Source organism: Pinus tabuliformis, chromosome 6 (genome assembly GCF_031772625.1).
Source record: "Pinus tabuliformis cultivar Carrire ecotype Pingquan chromosome 6, CPIR1, whole genome shotgun sequence".
Lineage (NCBI taxonomy): Eukaryota > Viridiplantae > Streptophyta > Pinopsida > Pinales > Pinaceae > Pinus > Pinus tabuliformis.
The window spans coordinates 1,272,272,544-1,272,292,822 of record NC_142292.1 but is presented as its reverse complement, the minus strand read 5'-3'; the positions used below and the strand labels follow the sequence as shown (position 1 = coordinate 1,272,292,822).

General features: G+C 37.9%; 2 pseudogenes; both read right to left on the bottom strand.

The window, feature by feature from the left end:
* Nucleotides 1-7,016: 7,016 nt before the first annotated feature.
* Nucleotides 7,017-8,395, bottom strand: LOC149263293 (mannosylglycoprotein endo-beta-mannosidase pseudogene; annotated as a pseudogene).
* Nucleotides 8,396-11,691: 3,296 nt separating this feature from the next.
* Nucleotides 11,692-12,982, bottom strand: LOC149263292 (mannosylglycoprotein endo-beta-mannosidase pseudogene; annotated as a pseudogene).
* Nucleotides 12,983-20,279: the final 7,297 nt, after the last annotated feature.

Here is a 20,279-nt window from a genome sequence, read left to right as displayed (position 1 = left end):
ACAAAAGAGAGACAAGATTTACCCTGGGAAAATCCACTATGGGAAAAAACCCAACAACCTTTTCAATAGAGAAATTATTCTTGTTCAATGAGAGACACACTTAGACCTATGTTCAAACTTGATCTTCTCCTCCAAGTCAAGTCACCCAAATTGATCTTGCACTTTGCTTTTGATCTCGCACTTTTAGAATTTCGACCCTCCTAAAATAGCCAATTACCCAAAATTGCATCCCTGTAGCAGTTACCCCAGTAACCCAGAAAATTTTGGGCCCCTTGCAACAGTTGCCGGAGAAACAACAAATCACAGAGAGAGAGATTCCTTCACACATTGAAGTTGCTAGAGAGAGATAAGAGAGATAAAATTCATCCTTCTTCGTCCTCATTTTTTATCCTTCTTGTCCTTCCCTCACTTTCGCAGAAACTGTCTTTAGAGAGGAATGTGAATTGGCCAAAAGAGGAGCTCGAGCTACCTTTATATAGTAATATGTCTAGGGTGCATTGACGTGTCTCTTGGCCAAGGCCAACTTGGCTTTGAGGCAATCCAAATTGTCACTTTTGGAGCCAAAAATTTCATTTAAAAAATTCAAATTTACATCTTTTAAAATTCGCAATGGGAGTTTGACCCAAAATAAATTTTCCTTTTACTCAAGCATTTATAAATATGCTTTACAATGATAAATATCATTACATCAAATGACCAAAAGTGCATTATGAAGACTGACCACGGTAACAAATTCAACAAGGTTTTGAATTGAAAGCCTAAGTTAGAACTAATTAATCCCATATCTTGGTCCTCAGATAACGCTGGAAGGGTATACCTTCAGAAATTTAGCTTATGATTCAATTTTTTGTTTGTTTGAAAATTTACACTAGGTGACGTGGTTTAGAAAGGGGAGAATACTTAAATTAGATAAGGTTCATATTTAACCTAAAGATATATTAAATATGTAAATTGGATCAAAGTAATGACAAAGATAACTGGTTTTCCCAGAAAGTTGCCAATTTTTGTGCCCAAAAATCCCACAAAAATCCCACAAAAAAATCCCCCCAACCCCCTCCCCCCCAAATCAAAGTTTGTGTTTGTCCCCTTCGTAGTTAACTTCCTACCAATATTATACCTCTAGTGAGGGAACCTCCATGAATCAAACCTTATTTTGGGATCTTAAGCCTAAAACATACCCTATTGAATATGTTTTCCCCTGGCTTATACCCGTTTGTATCATAGATCAGAAATTGGTAACTTTTGTATCCATTGAAAAGATCATCCTATCTGCTTTCCTAATGATGACCAAACATGAAGGTTTTCTCCCACTTTTCTCATGAAAGTTTGTATCAGAGGTTAGAAATTGGATATAAAAAAAGGTCGTGCTAATGTTAAATTTGATACTTTTTTCAATTCCTCGATGCTGACACCATATCAGGGAAATCTTCCCACTTCCACAAATAACCGTTGTATCTAAAGTTGGAAGGAAGGGATGTGAAAGTATTAATACACATTAACTGTTTCTGATATCCCAATGTCAATAATATAGGGGGAATGTTTCAAATTTGGGAATCATGTTATCATGTTTAAGGTTTTTTGGAGGCATTCCCTGTCCTTGTGTAAAATGGAATATGCCCCTCGAATCCTTTTCTTTACAGTTTTTCGTTAAAGGTGTGTATTGTGTTTTCCTCCTAGTCTTACTGCCTTCACTGATATGATATATCATTTGTTATGTAACCAGCTCACAAAATAGAAGAAAAGATAGATCAATGACTTCAAAATCAACCTCTTCGAGAGGGCAACCTCCTTTACATTACACAAATGAATAATTCTTGGATGATACAAATGAGAAAACCTCCTTTCTATATGTAGGAGTCTAAGGGGTCACAATATAATCAAAGCCGACATCACAATAATAATATAAGGGCACAACAATAACAATAATGGGCTTCTATGGGTCACAATAATAACAATATGGGGACAATAGGGGCACAACAATAACAATAAGGGATACAATGACAATAGTAATGGGGGAATCACTAGTATTATAGGGACCTAACATGCCCCTCTCCTTCAAAAGACTGTTTTCCTCAACACTTGAGTAGTTCTAGATGCTTCTATATAAAATTCTCACCCTCCCATGTGGAATCTTCAGCGAGTAAGTTCTTCCACTTGATGAGATACTTCGAAATTGATCAATTTCGTAGCTATCAAGTTCTTGTTTCTGTGACTGCTTTAGGTTCCAATATGATTTTTCCTTCCTCGTCAAGTTATAGCAATATTGTTTGAATTGGGATTTTGTCACCTATAACCTTCTTTAAGCATGAAACATGGAAAATTGGGTGCACTCGGGAAGCTGCAAGAAGCTCCAATTTGTATGCCATAGTACCAATCTTTTGCAACACCTTGTATGGACCATAATACTTTGGTGATAATTTATTATACTTCTTAGATTTCTTGAGGAACATTTGTTTATATGGTTGTAGCCGTAGGAATACCCTATCACCTACATCAAAACTTCTTTTGCTGCGATGTTGATATGCTTGTTGTTTCATTCTATTCTGCGCCAAAGTTAGGTTATCCTTTAAGAGTTGGAGAACTTGTTGTTGTTGCTCGATGTGATCTTCCACTGCTTGAGCCTTAGAATTTTCTCTTAAATATGATGTGATGGATGGTGGATGATATCCATAAAGTGCCACAAATGGGGTCATTTTTGTTGCAGTATGGAAGGAAGTGTTATACCACCATTCACCTAGAGGCAACCATTTGACACATTGTGTTTGTTTATCAGATACAAAGCAACGAAGATATCCTTCCTAACATTTGTTTACTATCTCAGTTTTCCCATCAGATTAAGGATGATAAGATGAGCTATGAGCTAAGTAAATAATTATGTCCAAAAATTTCCACTGAAAATGGGATCTCTTTCGCTTACAATAATCTTTGGGTTTCCATGTAGCTTTTGAATTGTTTCCATAAATGCAGTATAAACTGTACTATCTTTAAATGGATGCGATAATGCAAAAAAGTGTGCATACTTGGTAACTCTGTCAACTACCACCATGATGGCACTCTTTCCTTCAGACTTGGGTAAGCCTATGATAAAATCCATTGAAACCTCCTCCCAACGTTGGCTTGGAATGGATAAAGGTTGTAATAGATCCGGGGTCTTAATTTTTTCAAATTTATTTTGTCGGCAAACCAAACATTTTGCCACAAACTTTTGAATATCCTATTTAAGGCCATCCCACAAAAATTCCTTCTTAATCCGGTGGTAAGTTTTTAAAAATCCTGAGTGCCCTCTTAAGGGAGAGGTGTGTAATTCCATAAGAATCTTTTGTTTGAGTTGGGAATTCTTACATAGGTATAAGTGTTCTTTGTACCATAATGAATCATTTTTCCAACTAAATGTATCGGATGTACTGGGATCTTATTGTAACTTTTGAATGAGTGCCCAAACTTCTTTGTCATTCTTCCATTCATCCCTTGCTTCGTGTATCCAATCTGGTTGGATAATAGAAATGGTGCAAAGCAATGCTTCCACATCCTCATCCTTTCTTGAGAGTGCATCTGCCACAACACTTTTCTTCCACTTTTTGTAGATGATTTCAAAGTCATAACCCAACATCTTTGTGACCCATTTTTGCTGCTCTTCTAAAGATAATCTTTGTTCTAAAAAATATTTAAGGCTATCATGATCTTTTTTTATCTTGAAGTGTCTTCCCATTAGGTAGGTTCTCCATTTCTTAACTGCATGTAGTATTGCCAACATTTCCTCTTCATAAATACCTTTGTGTAAATACTTTCCTTTGATTGGACGGCTTTCGAAAGTAATGGGCCTTTCTTTTTGAATTAAAACAACAACAATTCCATTTCATGAGGCATCACATTCCACAATAAAGCTTTTTGTGAAGTCTGATGTAACTAAGACAGGTGCTTGGCACATTACCTCTTTAAGATGTTCAAAGGCCTTCGCTGCTTCTGGACTCCATGAAAATGTTTCTTTCTTCAATAATGTTGTTAGAGGTGCTGCTATTTGCCCCATAATTCTTAAAAAACTTGTGATAATACCCTGTCAATCGAGAAATCCTCGCAGATGCTTTATGGATGTGGGGATTTTCCATTTCTTAATGGATTTAATTTTGCTAGGGTCTACCTTCACACCTTCATGAGATACAATATGATCTAGATATTCCACCTCTTGTACTCCAAAGAAACATTTTGAGCTTTTTGCATATAATTATTTCTCCTCCAATAGTTTAGGCACCCTGTCAACATGTTGAACCTGATCCTTCCAAGACCTGATGTAGATTAGTATATCATAAAAAAATACTAACACAAATTTTCTAAGGGGTTGAAAATGGAATTCATCAAACCTTGAAATGTAGAAGGTGCATTGGTAAGGCCAAAAGGCATGACCAAAAATTCATAATGACCCTCATGAGTTTTAAATGTTGTTTTTGGAATGTCTTCAGTCTTCATTCTCATTTGATGATATCTTGAAAAAAGATCCAACTTGGTGAAGTAAATTGATCCATGCAATTCATCCAATAATTCATCAATGACAGGAATGGGAAATTTATCTTTAATAGTGATCTTATTGAGCTCCCTATAATCCGGACATATGCACCATGACCCATCCTTCTTGTGCACCAATACTATTGGAGCAGAGAAAGAACTTTGATTAGGTTTAATTATACCAACCTCTAGCATTTCTACAACCATACATTCAATTTCACTCTTTTGGGCATAGGGATATCTGTAAGGCCTGATGTTTGGAGGAACACTTCTTGGAATCAAATGAATAGCATGATCATGATCACAAATAGGTGGGAGGCCTTTGGGAGTCTCAAATGCCTTGGAATGAGTGTCCAAGACTTTTTGGATATCTAGAGAAATAGATGATTTCGATGTGGGAACCTCTAACAAACATAATTGTGCAATTACACCTCGTTGTTCTTTCTTTAGAAGCTTTATCATTCTGTTAGAGCTGATTATCTTTCTTGGTTTCCCTGTGATACCCCTTAATTCAACTTCCTTTCCTTCTGAAGAAAATTTCATGAAAAGTTATTGAAAATTAAAAGCTATTGTACCCAAGGATTATAGCCATTGGATTCCTAGTACAACATCAACACCACCCATTGGAATGGAAAGCATTGGGCTATTCAATACATATTCTCCCATGGATAGCTTGATATTATGGCACTTTCCAAAGCAATTTATGGTTCCTCCACTTGCAACCATCACTTGACACTCTGGTGCTGGATATAGGAAGAAATTCAATTCCTTGGCTATCTTACAATGAATAAAATTATGGGTACTGCCCGAATCAATCAACACTATTAACTTTTTCTTCTTGATATGTCCTTCTATCTTGATAGTTTGATGAGTGGTAAATCCGGCCAATGCATTACAAGATATGGTGGGATTCATTTCTTCTTTCTCTAGGGTTTTTTCTTGGTGTATATCCTCTTCTTTTGATGTTTCTTGTTCCCTTTCTTCTTCCTCTTCACAATTTATGTAAAATAATTTCTTCTCAGCACACTTACGACCTTTAGTGTATTTTCTATCACAACTATAACAAAGCCCTTTTGCTATTTTTTCTTCCAATTTTTGTGGCGTCAACCTTGTATGTTGTGGAAGACTATGGTCAACAACACTTCCATCTTTATAGTTGTGAGTGGTAGGCTTCCTTGTTTCCATAATTTTGCTTTCCATTTTTCTTGCCAACCTGAATACCTTCTCCAATGAATTAGGTTCCCAAAGGCGAACCTCATGTTGGATGTTATCCTTTAAAGTCCCTATGAACACATCAATCCTATGCTCCTTTGGATTATTTTTTACCCTTATATTCAATTTTTGGAAGTCCTCAATGTGCTCCATCATTGAACCCTTTTGTTTGAGATTTATCAATTGGCTAAAAAAAGTGTTGCTTTTTGTATCTTCATAATGTGCTATCATTTCTTCCATAAAAATTGCCCAAGTGACAATTTTTTTATGAGAGAAAAGCCATCGATACTGTTAGCGTTTGAAATTTCACCTCAGGCTGAAAAGGAAAATCTCAAAGCTACATCAAACCATTCAGCCTCGTAGCTAGCCCTACGGGGCAGGAGAAGGCTCTCTCCGGTCAATCTCGGTAGATCTTCAATTGACGAGATGACCAAATGGGTAACACTGATATTAGGCTAGTAAACTGATTAGAATGATTGATTTGGGTAATTAAATAACGGGGTTTTTCTGGGCTGCAAGGGCAAAATCATAGCTTCAAACAGAGAAATATAATGAACAACACAGGTTGACGACTGAGGCAAGGTAGGCAAGGAATTTAGCATCAAATCTAGATTTTAAAAGGGATGGCAAGACTGGTGAGGAGCTGACAAGGGCATAGAACTGAATCCTTGTCAAACAGAAGAAAACATTGAATTGAACAAACTTATAGGCAGAGCATATAATACTATGAATTCTACCTAAACACTTCATTTGCTCAATTAGAAATGATCATGAGGTGAATGAAACATAACAGTTTACATATGAGACAAAGGGAAAACTTATGCTAAATTAACATACCACATGAATCTCAGAAATCAGAGCTGTGAAATTTTCATTAAAAATCCCTCTGTCAAAGACTGTACAATGGAGCTCAGTTCACCTCCAGCACTCAGAATTTTTCTCCTCTCTCTGACTAACTCTCTCTTTTTTTTACAAATAAATTTTTTAATATAATAAATACATGCTGCTAAAACAAATCGACCCAAAATCAGCGATTTGTTTTATCATTATTAATATATAAAACTAAAAAAAAAAAAACGATCGGCGCTGCTGAGATGGAATAACGCATCCTTTCACAAGTAGCGTTCACAGGTGTCAATCTGAAGATATAGGCAATCTAATCGTATATGCCATTTTGCAACTGCTCCCCAAATCTTGCCATCTTGCAATGCGTTGGCCATTTTACCGAACTTAGGAAAAGATTTTGCTGATCTGGAGTAAATCCACCGCATATTGAATTGAATGCCGGAGTATTCAATTGCCAGAACACAGAATCTTTCTTATCCAATAATGATGGGCATATCTGTTGAGCATGGTGCGATACCGATGAAACTAACACATGAATCTACGCTTTCAGGCATCTGCGGCTTTTGTTGAATGAGAAACGGCAAAGACTGCTCTTTCCAGATGTCCCCAGCCCCTTTTATCTCTGTCACTTGAATGTTTTTGTTCTTTCTAAAAAAAAAACTTGACACCCTTGAACGCAATCCCTCTGTTGTCTCCGTTGCAGGTTCTTCTACATTCATACTTCCATATTCACAATTATTCTCGATGCTAATGGGCTCATGTTGGTTGTCATGATCTTCAACATTAGGGAGAGAATGACTTGGCAAATGGAGCCAATAAAAGTTCCTCGATAAAGGTTTTGCTGATGTATCAAGAAGCATGAGGAGAAGAAAATAAACCGGCTTTGCATTATGTGATTTTGGATACTGCATTTCAAAAACTGGAAGTGTTATTTTTGATGGCACTGATATATTTTTGTTGATTTTGTGGTATGGACAGGTCCCTTCCAAATCCCATACTGAGACCTCCACTGTAACATTTGACAGGGGACTTGATGTTGTGTTCACTATCTCAATAAAATATGTTGCCAGATTCAACTGCACATGGATTGGTTCTGCAGCTGAACGGACACCATAGAATCCTGCTGTCTGTTCATGAAAATAGTCATAAAATTGACCTCTCAAACCCGGCCATGGATTCTGGGTTTTCCAAATTAGAACACCTGTGTATTTTGTCCACATCCTTGACGTCCACCCTTCCAAAGTGCCTTATATTGAACATAGTTGACAAGTTGTGCCTTCTCACAGAAATCATCCAGACTCTTTGGCTCTCCATACATTTCAATTTGATCATGGACCGTTCCAGGGTTAGAATATGGGATATACTTGTGATAGTCCCAAACAGGATTTGGCACTTCTTTAATGTAGCCATTTGGGAGCTTCTGAAACAGTGGAATTTGCCATGCTTCTGGAGGCATTGTTGCTCTGATAGTGGTTGCAAGTGGCATACCTACAGAACCCACCTCAGGATTAAACCCATATTTATAAAAGTCATCCTTGAAAAAGTCTTCTGGATTTTGGATATTATAGGGGCCATCTGTAAATTCTCCATCTCCACTGGCAAATCCATCCCATAAAGATCCTTGTATGTATACACGGGTTCCATCAAGGTATCAGTTAGGATCTTCAGAGGCTTTGGGCCATGTATGTGAATTCATTAAATTTGTTCCAATGTCAAGGGACTTCGAATAAGGATGAAGCTGCAAGTCATTCTTTAGAGCTGCATTGATGTCATCTGGTGGGTGTTGCTCATTACCTCCAACCCATAGTGCCAAAAGGAATGGCAGCCAGAGAACCATAGAATGATGTTTCAATACAAATCTAATGCCAAAGCGAAGAGAGATGCCGTAAGAACCATTGGCTTTGTCCAGCGCTTGCCATCATTTACAATTGAGCGAACTCGGGTAGCATATGAAAGAAAATTATGGGTCTCATCCATAATGGATTCCGCTGGGGATATATTTGCAAACATTAATGTTTTGGCATCGCCACCAAGTGCATCACTCATAAGCATCGTGAGCTTGTGATTTCTGTATGCCGCCCTTCAGAAGCCAGTGCACTAATAACATCCCCCAGGGCTGAAAGAGACCGATTGATATTTTGAGCCACTTTCATTTGATTGCCTGTTGATCCCTTTATTTTATGTTAACTTAATGAAGACATCAACTTACACTGCAACTGCAACTTATTATATCTAGTGGTCCTCTACAACATAGTAGTTTTTATACACACGGAGTAGAAATTGAGTTTACAGACAATGCGCACAACTCCTCAAAACGACACTTTAATTCCCAATGATGCCATGATCTGAGAGATAAATTGTGGGTGTGCAGGCCAAGCTGCTGCTGTCACTAAATTCCCATCTCTGAAACACGTAGTTATAGGTTCTGGCTCTAACCATTCACCGCCAGAAAGCAATACATCAAGCTTTACAGCTGGATACGCAGTACATGTTTTCTCTTTCAATATACCTGCACCAGCAAGAATCAATTGCCCACGACAGATAGAAGAAATGAGCTTGTTTGAATCAGAAAACCGCTTGACCAATTAGAGCTAGGTACTCGGGTGCCCTTCCTCCAGGTCCTATCAACCCATCATACATGCTTGCATCAATGTCATCGAAAGATGCTGTCAAAACAAAATAGTGGCCTCGTAGTTCTGAATAAGTCATGTTTGTTTTCTTCAAATTGTTATATTATCAAAACATAAATGAATTTGCAGCAGATTGTCGAGTGAAGCTAGAATGCGGGCTTGTTGAGCTCTTGCTCTTGCTAGCCACCAATTTGGCCTCTCTCTATAGTAATGCATGGTCTAGTCCTTGTTCATCAGCTGCGGAGAATGTAAATCCATGTCTAACTTTTGCAGGGATTGTCTCATCATCCACATCAAAACACTGTCATTTGAAGAGCTGTAGAGCTATAGAACATCATGACAAATTACATATTAATGATTTCTTCTTCAAAACAGGGTTTTGAAGAAGAATCTATCTCTGACATGAGACGGAGTCTAACATCGGCTCCACTTGGGATGGCAGCTGCCACTCCGTGGAGGTGCCAAGAACCGCAGAACTTTGGGAGAGCAGACAGTGCCTCTACCCATTGGGCAATGGAGTCATCATCAACACAACTCTTGACTTATTTTCAAACTGAAACTGAACTCAAACAATCTTCAAGAAAACTAAAACAAGATGCTGCCCTTATGGCTACTTATTTATTTACACAACCTACTCTAATCTACTGTACAAACAATAGATCAGGTAATGCTAAAATGCCATATTAACCATTCAAGTAAACCTGAGAATGATGCCGCTTGAGAATGCTGCCACGAAGTCACAGATGTAATTGTTGGGAGCTCTTCATGCACGTACTGACCCTGGTCACGGAAAATACAACCTGATCTATCAATCAAACTGAAAAATGTGTCCATGTATGCTGCAATAGGATCACGGACGCCGGACTATGTTGGCTGCCCCAACTCTGCAATGCATACTTCCAGCTGCACACTGTCAATGTAAACATCTATAGGCAAGTCTATGATTTCTTGTTTCGATAGAGGAAGGATTTCCAAGAACTTTTTAGGGTCTTGGAAATCATATGACTGAATTTGCTCGTCGAGACACTGAATCTCCTTTTCAATTCTTTCAACAATTAACTCACAGGCACCAATTTTAGCTTCAGGAGAGAACTCTGGAGATTTCAAACTTTGAAAGAAGTCACTGAAAAATTCTTCATTAATTTCAATATCCACTAACAATTCTCTAACTCCGTTTAGAGCTTCACAAAATGCAGGGTTTGCCCAATACCCTACCATTGCATGAATGGATCAGCAGGCACTGGAATGTCTGGATCGAGTTGGAGTCGCCGGGTGAATGGTTCAGCCTGCGTAAGTGTCTGACTGCTGTCCACCATCAGCATCAGATCTGCACCTTGACTGCATGTACTGGGACAAGACAATCAACAAGTTGAATGTTCTCCCCAGTATGGTCGCCAATATGTTAGCGTTTGAAATTTCACCTCAGGCTGAAAAGGCAAATCTCAAAGCTACATCAAACCATTCAGCCTCGTAGCTAGCCCTACGGGGCAGGAGAAGGTTCTCTCCGGTCAATCTCGGTAGATCTTCAATTGACGAGATGACCAAATGGGTAACACTAATATTAGGCTAGTAAACTGATTAGAATGATTGATTTGGGTAATTAAATAACGGGGTTTTTCTGGGCTGCAAGGGAAAAATCATAGCTTCAAACAGAGAAATATAATGAACAACACAGGTTGACGACTGAGGCAAGGTAGGCAAGGAATTTAGCATCAAATCTAGATTTGAAATGGGATGGCAAGACTGGTGAGGAGCTGACAAGGGCATAGAACTGAATCCTTGTCAAACAGAAGAAAACATTGAATTGAACAAACTTATAGGCAGAGCATATAATACTATGAATTCTACCTAAACACTTCATTTGCTCAATTAGAAATGATCATGAGGTGAATGAAACATAACAGTTTACATATGAGACAAAGGGAAAACTTATGCTAAATTAACATACCACATGAATCTCAGAAATCAGAGCTGTGAAATTTTCATTAAAAATCCCTCTGTCAAAGACTGTACAATGGAGCTCAGTTCACCTCCAGCACTCAGAATTTTTCTCCTCTCTCTGACTAACTCTCTCTTTTTTTTACAAATAAATTTTTTAATATAATAAATACATGCTGCTAAAACAAATCGACCCAAAATCAGCGATTTGTTTTATCATTATTAATATATAAAACTAAAAAAAAAAAAACGATCGGCGCTGCTGAGATGGAATAACGCATCCTTTCACAAGTAGCGTTCACAGGTGTCAATCTGAAGATATAGGCAATCTAATCGTATATGCCATTTTGCAACTGCTCCCCAAATCTTGCCATCTTGCAATGCGTTGGCCATTTTACCGAACTTAGGAAAAGATTTTGCTGATCTGGAGTAAATCCACCGCATATTGAATTGAATGCCAGAGTATTCAATTGCCAGAACACAGAATCTTTCTTATCCAATAATGATGGGCATATCTGTTGAGCATGGTGCGATACCGATGAAACTAACACATGAATCTACGCTTTCAGGCATCTGCGGCTTTTGTTGAATGAGAAACGGCAAAGACTGCTTTTTCCAGATGTCTCCAGCCCCTTTTATCTCGGTCACTTGAATGTTTTTGTTCTTTCTAAAAAAAAAACTTGACACCCTTGAACGCAATCCCTCTGTTGTCTCCGTTGCAGGTTCTTCTACATTCATACTTCCATATTCACAATTATTCTCGATGCTAATGGGCTCATGTTGGTTGTCATGATCTTCAACATTAGGGAGAGAATGACTTGGCAAATGGAGCCAATAAAAGTTCCTCGATAAAGGTTTTGCTGATGTATCAAGAAGCATGAGGAGAAGAAAATAAACCAGCTTTGCATTATGTGATTTTGGATACTGCATTTCAAAAACTGGAAGTGTTATTTTTGATGGCACTGATATATTTTTGTTGATTTTGTGGTATGGACAGGTCCCTTCCAAATCCCATACTGAGACCTCCACTGTAACATTTGACAGGGGACTTGATGTTGTGTTCAAGATCTTAATAAAATATGTTGCCAGATTCAACTGCACATGGATTGGTTCTGCAGCTGAACGGACACCATAGAATCCTGCTGTCTGTTCATGAAAATAGTCATAAAATTGACCTCTCAAACCCGACCATGGATTATGGGTTTTCCAAATTAGAACACCTGTGTATTTTGTCCACATCCTTGACGTCCACCCTTCCAAAGTGCCTTATATTGAACATAGTTGACAAGTTGTGCCTTCTCACAGAAATCATCCAGACTCTTTGGCTCTCCATACATTTCAATTTGATCATGGACCGTTCCAGGGTTAGAATATGGGATATACTTGTGATAGTCCCAAACAGGATTTGGCACTTCTTTAATGTAGCCATTTGGGAGCTTCTGAAACAGTGGAATTTGCCATGCTTCTGGAGGCATTGTTGCTCTGATAGTGGTTGCAAGTGGCATACCTACAGAACCCACCTCAGGATTAAACCCATATTTATAAAAGTCATCCTTGAAAAAGTCTTCTGGATTTTGGATATTATAGGGGCCATCTGTAAATTCTCCATCTCCACTGGCAAATCCATCCCATAAAGATCCTTGTATGTATACACGGGTTCCATCAAGGTATCGGCTAGGATCTTCAGAGGCTTTGGGCCATGTATGTGAATTCATTAAATTTGTTCCAATGTCAGGGGACTTCGAATAAGGATGAAGCTGCAAGTCATTCTTTAGAGCTGCATTGATGTCATCTGGTGGGTGTTGCTCATTACCTCCAACCCATAGTGCCAAAAGGAATGGCAGCCAGAGAACCATAGAATGATGTTTCAATACAAATCTAATGCCAAAGCGAAGAGAGATGCCGTAAGAACCATTGGCTTTGTCCAGCGCTTGCCATCATTTACAATTGAGCGAACTCGGGTAGCATATGAAAGAAAATTATGGGTCTCATCCATAATGGATTCCGCTGGGGATATATTTGCAAACATTAATGTTTTGGCATCGCCACCAAGTGCATCACTCATAAGCATCGTGAGCTTGTGATTTCTGTATGCTGCCCTTCAGAAGCCAGTGCACTAAGAACATCCCCCAAGGCTGAAAGAGACTGATTGATATTTTGAGCCACTTTCATTTGACTGCCTGTTGATCCCTTTATTTTATGTTAACTTAATGAAGACATCAACTTACACTGCAACTGCAACTTATTATATCTAGTGGTCCTCTACAGCATAGTAGTTTTTATACACACGGAGTAGAAATTGAGTTTACAGACAATGCGCACAACTCCTCAAAACGACACTTTAATTCCCAATGATGCCATGATCTGAGAGATAAATTGTGGGTGTGCAGGCCAAGCTGCTGCTGTCACTAAATTCCCATCTCTGAAACACGTAGTTATAGGTTCTAGCTCTAACCATTCACCGCCAGAAAGCAATACATCAAGCTTTACAGCTGGATACGCAGTACATGTTTTCTCTTTCAATATACCTGCACCAGCAAGAATCAATCGCCCACGACAGATAGAAGAAATGAGCTTGTTTGAATCAGAAAACCGCTTGACCAATTAGAGCTAGGTACTCGGGTGCCCTTCCTCCAGGAACTATCAACCCATCATACATGCTTGCATCAATGTCATCGAAAGATGCTGTCAAAACAAAATAGTGGCCTCGTAGTTCTGAATAAGTCATGTTTGTTTTCTTCAAATTGTTATATTATCAAAACATAAATGAATTTGCAGCAGATTGTCGAGTGAAGCTAGAAAGCGGGCTTGTTGAGCTCTTGCTCTTGCTAGCCACCAATTTGGCCTCTCTCTATAGTAATGCATGGTCTAGTCCTTGTTCATCAGCTGCGGAGAATGTAAATCCATGTCTAACTTTTGCAGGGATTGTCTCATCATCCACATCAAAACACTGTCATTTGAAGAGCTGTAGAGCTATAGAACATCATGACAAATTACATATTAATGATTTCTTCTTCAAAACAGGGTTTTGAAGAAGAATCTATCTCTGACATGAGACGGAGTCTAACAGATACCATACAAACTGATTTGGTTCCAAATATAAAGTTGCAATGCATACCTTTTGTGTGTTTTGCACATTATGGATATCAAAATTTTGCTCCATCTATACTATCCATGTTACGGGATCCTTGCCATCAAGCTTCCCCATATCGATATTTGGAACATGGTGGGTCTTAAATCCGCCATTAGAGTCTACGAAATCATGATTAACATTTCTTCTGTTCTCCTCATGAATTGCCTTTAGTGAGCATTTCTTGTAGCAAATTTGTCAAAACTATCTTCATCTCTTCCATGTCACCTTTAAGTTTTTATTCTATACCATCCATCTTAGCTTTCACGCCTTTCTTTAAACCATCCATCTTAGCTTCCATTCTTTTCTTTAAACTATCCATCTTAGCTTCTGTTACTTTTTGTGAGAGTGAATTTTGTTGCACTTGGTCTCGTAATTTTGATATATCATGTTGCATTTCTTCCTCTTCTTCATGAGTCATGCTAGAGCTTTCAGGCTGCTTACTAGATGTTTCCATTTTCTTTCTTCGGGCATCAATTAATGATAATACTGCTTCACTATGCCCTTTGAATTCCTTCAAACTATTTTTTCAAACCAATCTTGTGCAAAATTTTAAAGAAACTACACACCTTTTTCACTTTGTAGGAGCTGAATATTGAATATGTTGTATCTCTATAATTTCGGATCTCCAAGGTCTGAAATTGTGCCCTGTGGTATCCCTGTGAGTCCTATTTCCAACCCCACAAGTCTTATCAAGATTTGATTTTCCAAGGAAGAGTTATGCCAAATCTCCCACAATGACCTAATTATAGATTGGTTTAGTAGAGCGAACTTGTACGAAGTGCCACCTGTCACTGTTTTGAGCTTAGGTTCTGAAACCGATAAACAAAAAACTAAAAGACATCCTCTTTCTATAACTTTTTATGAAATTTCAATCTCATGCTCAGAGAGAAAGTTATGACGATTTTCCACAGGTCACCTGTTTGAGATATAATTCAGGAGTCTGCAAAATCCCTAACTTCCTTAGATCCTATCTCCGAAAATATAACGATAAAAGATATGAAATTTTGACGCGAGGTTCATCGAGATTGCATATCAAATGTGTTTTGGTTTCAGCTTCTAAAACATCATAGAAAAAAAGTTATAGCGAAAATTCCATTATGACTTGTTTGGAGCAGAAAAACCCTAGAATCCAAAGTTTTGATACCAAATGTGATGTAACCAACTCACAAAATAGAAGAAAAGATAGATCAACGACTTCAAAATCAGCCTCTCCGAGGGGGAAACCCCCTTTAAATTACACAAATGAATAATTCTTGGTTGATACATATGAAAAAACCCCCTTTCTATATATAGGAGTCTTAGGGGTCACAAGATAATCAAAGCTGACATAACAATAATAATATAAGGGCACAACAATAACAATAGTTGGCTTCTATGGGGCACAATAATAACAATATGGGGACAATAGGGGCACAATGATAACAATAAGGGCTACAATGAAAATAGTAATGGGGGAATCACTAGTATTATAGGGACCTAACATCATTGTTGGTCGTAACAACTATTAGCACAACCTTACAACATTAACGTTGGGATCCTCTGATTTTACCTCATTAATCCCCTCACACAAATGACATTAAGATATTTCTTCATGTAACGGCTTGCCTGGGTGGCATTAATGGATAACTCATACTGCATTATCAACTTACATTGATTTCCCCAATGCCTTCCCCTTTGCATTAATGTCCCTCAGGGTGGCATTAAAGTCTCCATTTAGTTGTCACTCTGTCAAGAATTTTATAAATTAATCATCCAAGCCTCACCTGTCACTCCCTTAATGCTTCATAAACACATTATTCGTTAGCTCTATATTCTCTCCTGGCACAAAGGCTTGTGCTCGTCACTCAAGGGTTCACCAATATCCAGTTTAACTCCACTCTAAGTAAGCAATTGTGTTTGAATTCCTTTTTTTTTTTTTTTTTTTATGAATTGTATATTATGAAGCTCATGGTGGTTACAATATGCAAGCACCGAAGATACTAAAGAGAGAAAATTTCCAATACATGTAAGGGCAAGGGCCAGAAGCTTAATATTGAAGATCCCATAGTACTAGATCCTCCTATAAATGAATTATTTAATGGGGATACCAAATATTTTTATGGAAGCAACATACATCCCAATTGGGGTGAAATCTATAACACCTATTCCAATTTCTAGTTCAATACATAGGATGAGGACTTCGTATAGATGTGTAAAAACAAGAAGTCTGAGATACATCACATTGCCACAAGGCCACCTGTAATGCCATACAATGACATGACCAAGTGGGTTATAGCACAGGCCAATCTACAATAAGAGGCAACTGTCAATAGTAAAGGAAGAGTCATAACCTTTCTAAAGGTTGATGCTTTCAGTAAAATTTACCATTTCAAGCTAGTTGAGATCAAACTAAACAAGAATTTTTTAGATAAATTCTTTGAAAACCACCCCAAATTTATTTAAATTGCAAAGGGTTGGTTGTGGGATAGTGATTCATTCAAAGAACATACCAACAAAAATACCCTATACAACATCTGCGAGCGCTACTACACTACCTCACAAACATTATCAATAGAATTTATGGTGATTTCGACACTTCCCATTTCAAAATTGAGTGGTTTCCCTTAGCAATGTAAATAATTTTTACGGATTGTATATTTAACTAGTCAAGCATTTTGTCGAGCAATTTATTGAAAGCCCTCCTGATAGTGAAAGACACTCTAGCAAATCAGAGCTCTTTGTTTTATACGTTGGCCTACTTAGTAGATGCTTTATGTACCACTAATGAATTCTCAAGAATGAACTAGAAATGGACACCAAATATCCCTCCTATACAAATCTACTGTCAGGAATTTTGGGCAGACCAATATCCAAAATTATTTTATGAAATTTGAAACCAATTCTTAGCCAAACCCATCATATACTCTTTGGTTTTCTAACATCCAGGATATCTAAAGAAGCAAGGAATGTTATAAGGGGAATAAGAAACTGGTATTGCAAGGAGCATTGCACCTACATGTGTACATTAAGTTATTTAGTGCCCGCTTACTTGATGCCTTAGTTGGTTAAGGAAATGATTATGATAAAGCATATTTCCTATCAAACTACGGGAGTTGGGATAACATTAATCTTGGGCAAAAAAAATCAAAGGTATTAGCTGGGATTCCATATAAGAATAGGACACTATGATTAACAAAGTTTCCCCAAGAAGTAAAATAAGTCGATAGCATCAAGGAGCTCACGCTCCTCACAAACATTCTCAAGAGGCATGATCCCCATTGCATGGTAAAAGAAAATTTCAATTTTTTGAATCTCACATATTCATAAGAACATGAATCCGTTCCTAATCACTCAATGTTCTTGGATGTTCTCACGTACAAAGAGTTGAGGTTGAAAATGAAACCAAGAGAACATGAACATTTTTCGCCTATCCAATTCTTGGAAGTAAAGCAAAGAGAAAAACAAAGGGAGTAGTGCTCTTATAAGGTTGAAGTTCTCCAAAAGGATAAAGATGAAGAGGAAAGGATTAAAGCTAAATCCCTCGAAAATAAAACACTTGAGGCTAAGATGATAGTAGAACAATAAAGGTTGGTCCAAGTTGAAGCCGTAACTGAACGAACAACCATTAATGATGATGAACCATAGGTGGCACATATAAATGTATCGAAGAGAGATAATGAAAAGGGGAAAGAGCCACAACATTCCATGGAATCCTTTCGAGAACAAAAAGTATAGGGGTCAATTTCTACGATAGTGACTTTGGTACAAGGGCCCATTATTCTACAGTATCTAATTTCCTTCGTCCCACCGATTTCTAAAGAAATAGGTGTGACAACTCCTTCAAATCATCCTAGGGACCTCAACAATGTGTTGAAAATAACAACAAGAAATGATAAAAATAGAAATGATAAAAATAACATTGCTATAAATAGCATTTTAGGATATACTCCAACTCTATTGGAAATAGCAAAAAATAGAAATGCTAAAAATTGCATTGCTATAAAAAGCATTTCAGGATATATTCCAATTTTGATTTGTCCTTGAATCAAAATTGAGAATTAAAATTCGAATTTAGTCTCACTAGCTGTTTGAAAAAATAATTAGTTAATTCATCTTGAGTTAATTAGTTGGAGAAAATCAAACATGAAGTCTATGTGAAGACATGCAACAGCTATCCCTTTGATTGAGGATGTTATCCCTTAATTAAGGAGATAAGGATGATTTGTATTTGAGTTGTAATTAGTTAGCTCAGTTAACTGAGTTAAGTCTAGTTAAATTAGTTCCAAACAGTTGGAGGAACTAATTGTGAGTTCAGTCAGTTAATGCATGCAAGCATGAAACTAGTGTTCTCCAGATAACTGAATATTATCTCATAAATAACCAATGCATGTCAGTTCAGAGAAAGACTCAGTTGAGATTAAAGACAGGGACATTGTACTATCAGTTGGAGGATTTTTCCTATAAAGGAAACTCATCCATGCAAAAGGAATTAACTCCTTTAGGATTGCGCAGTTATTTCAGAGGTCAGTGTTGTGTGCGAGCTGAGAATCACACAGGTTGCAGTTGGAGGATCCAGGGGAAACTGTGCAAGGAAATAGGAGGCTTGGAGGATTGAAGGAAGGCATCTGTGTTGTCTATTCTGTCTATGAGCAGTAGTGAGGGATTGTACGAGAGCTGGATAGCTTGTGAGCTAAAGCTTTGTGTAATCCTGAGATATTTCCACTTGTATGATAATACAGATAGTGGGGTTTTTAGCTGAGGCTTTCACCAGAGTATTCTTCTGTGTTTCATGTGCAATTGAATCTTCTTCTATGTTATATGTGTTCTGTTTGATCTTGCTCAAAATCGATTAAGCTTCCGCAAGTTTGATCGTATAAGTAGATTGAGTATTTTGCTTTAGTACATTTCATAATCAGATTAATCTACAGTTTCTCTACAAGATGTGTAGAGAGCAGAATTTCTTCATGGTATCAGAGCGAGGTTTTGTAGAAAAATTTCTACATGGTATTAGAGCAAAGGTGATCAAAGCAGAGAACAATATACAAAGAAGTTCGAAGTTCGAAGGTTGAAGTTCTTGATTATAGAAATCGAATTCTTATCACATCAAAAATTTCACCAATGGCGTTCAATGGTTTGAGACTCGAGTATGCCCTGGATGGCAGCTCAAATTACATAGCCTGGAAGGATCACATGGAAGCAGTATTAGAGGACAACGGTTTTAAGGAATTCATTGATCAAGAAGTCCCCAAGCCAGCAACAGCTAATGCCCAAGAATTGGCAGAATGGAAGAAATGTGTGGCAAGAGCGAGGAGGATTCTTTTGAAGGGAGTTTGAGACCATATTGTTTCGAGTCTCCATGGGAAGGAGACTCCATTTTCAATGTGGAAGACATTGAAGGATCTATATCAGAATAACAACGACTAGAGGAAGTTGGCGCTGAAGGAAAAGCTTCGGAAAATCAAGTGTGAAAAGGGCGACACGATCTCTACATATCTGAACAAGCTCATCACCTATAGAGATGAGCTTGGAAGTGTAGGAATCATGAAAACCGATGATGACATGATGAGTATTTCTCTCCTCGGTCTTCCTAAGAGCTAGCATAGCTACCAAGACTCAGTGAATGGAAGAGAGAAACTACCAGATTAGGAACAACTTTGGTAGGATCTGATGCAGGAGGAGATCAGAAGGAGCACCGGAGATGGTTCTTCATCCAAGGAGGATGAAGAAAATCTAGCCTTAGTGAGTAAGGCAAGGAAAGGGAAGGAGAAGGATTCTCATTCCAAATCGAGTTCTTCTCATGGTGGGAAGAAGATTGACAAATCTAAAGTGCGATTCTTTAATTGTCATGAGGTCGGCCATTATGCAACTAATTTTCCATTGAAGAAATCCAAGAAGGGATCCTCAAAAGGATATGAAGGTGAGGCATTGGTCTCTCAGTTAGAATTGGATTTTACCCTCATCGCATGCATGTTTTCATCGATGATGGGTTGTGGTTGGTTTCTTGACAGTGAAGCCTCATTCCACATGACTGGCGATAAGAG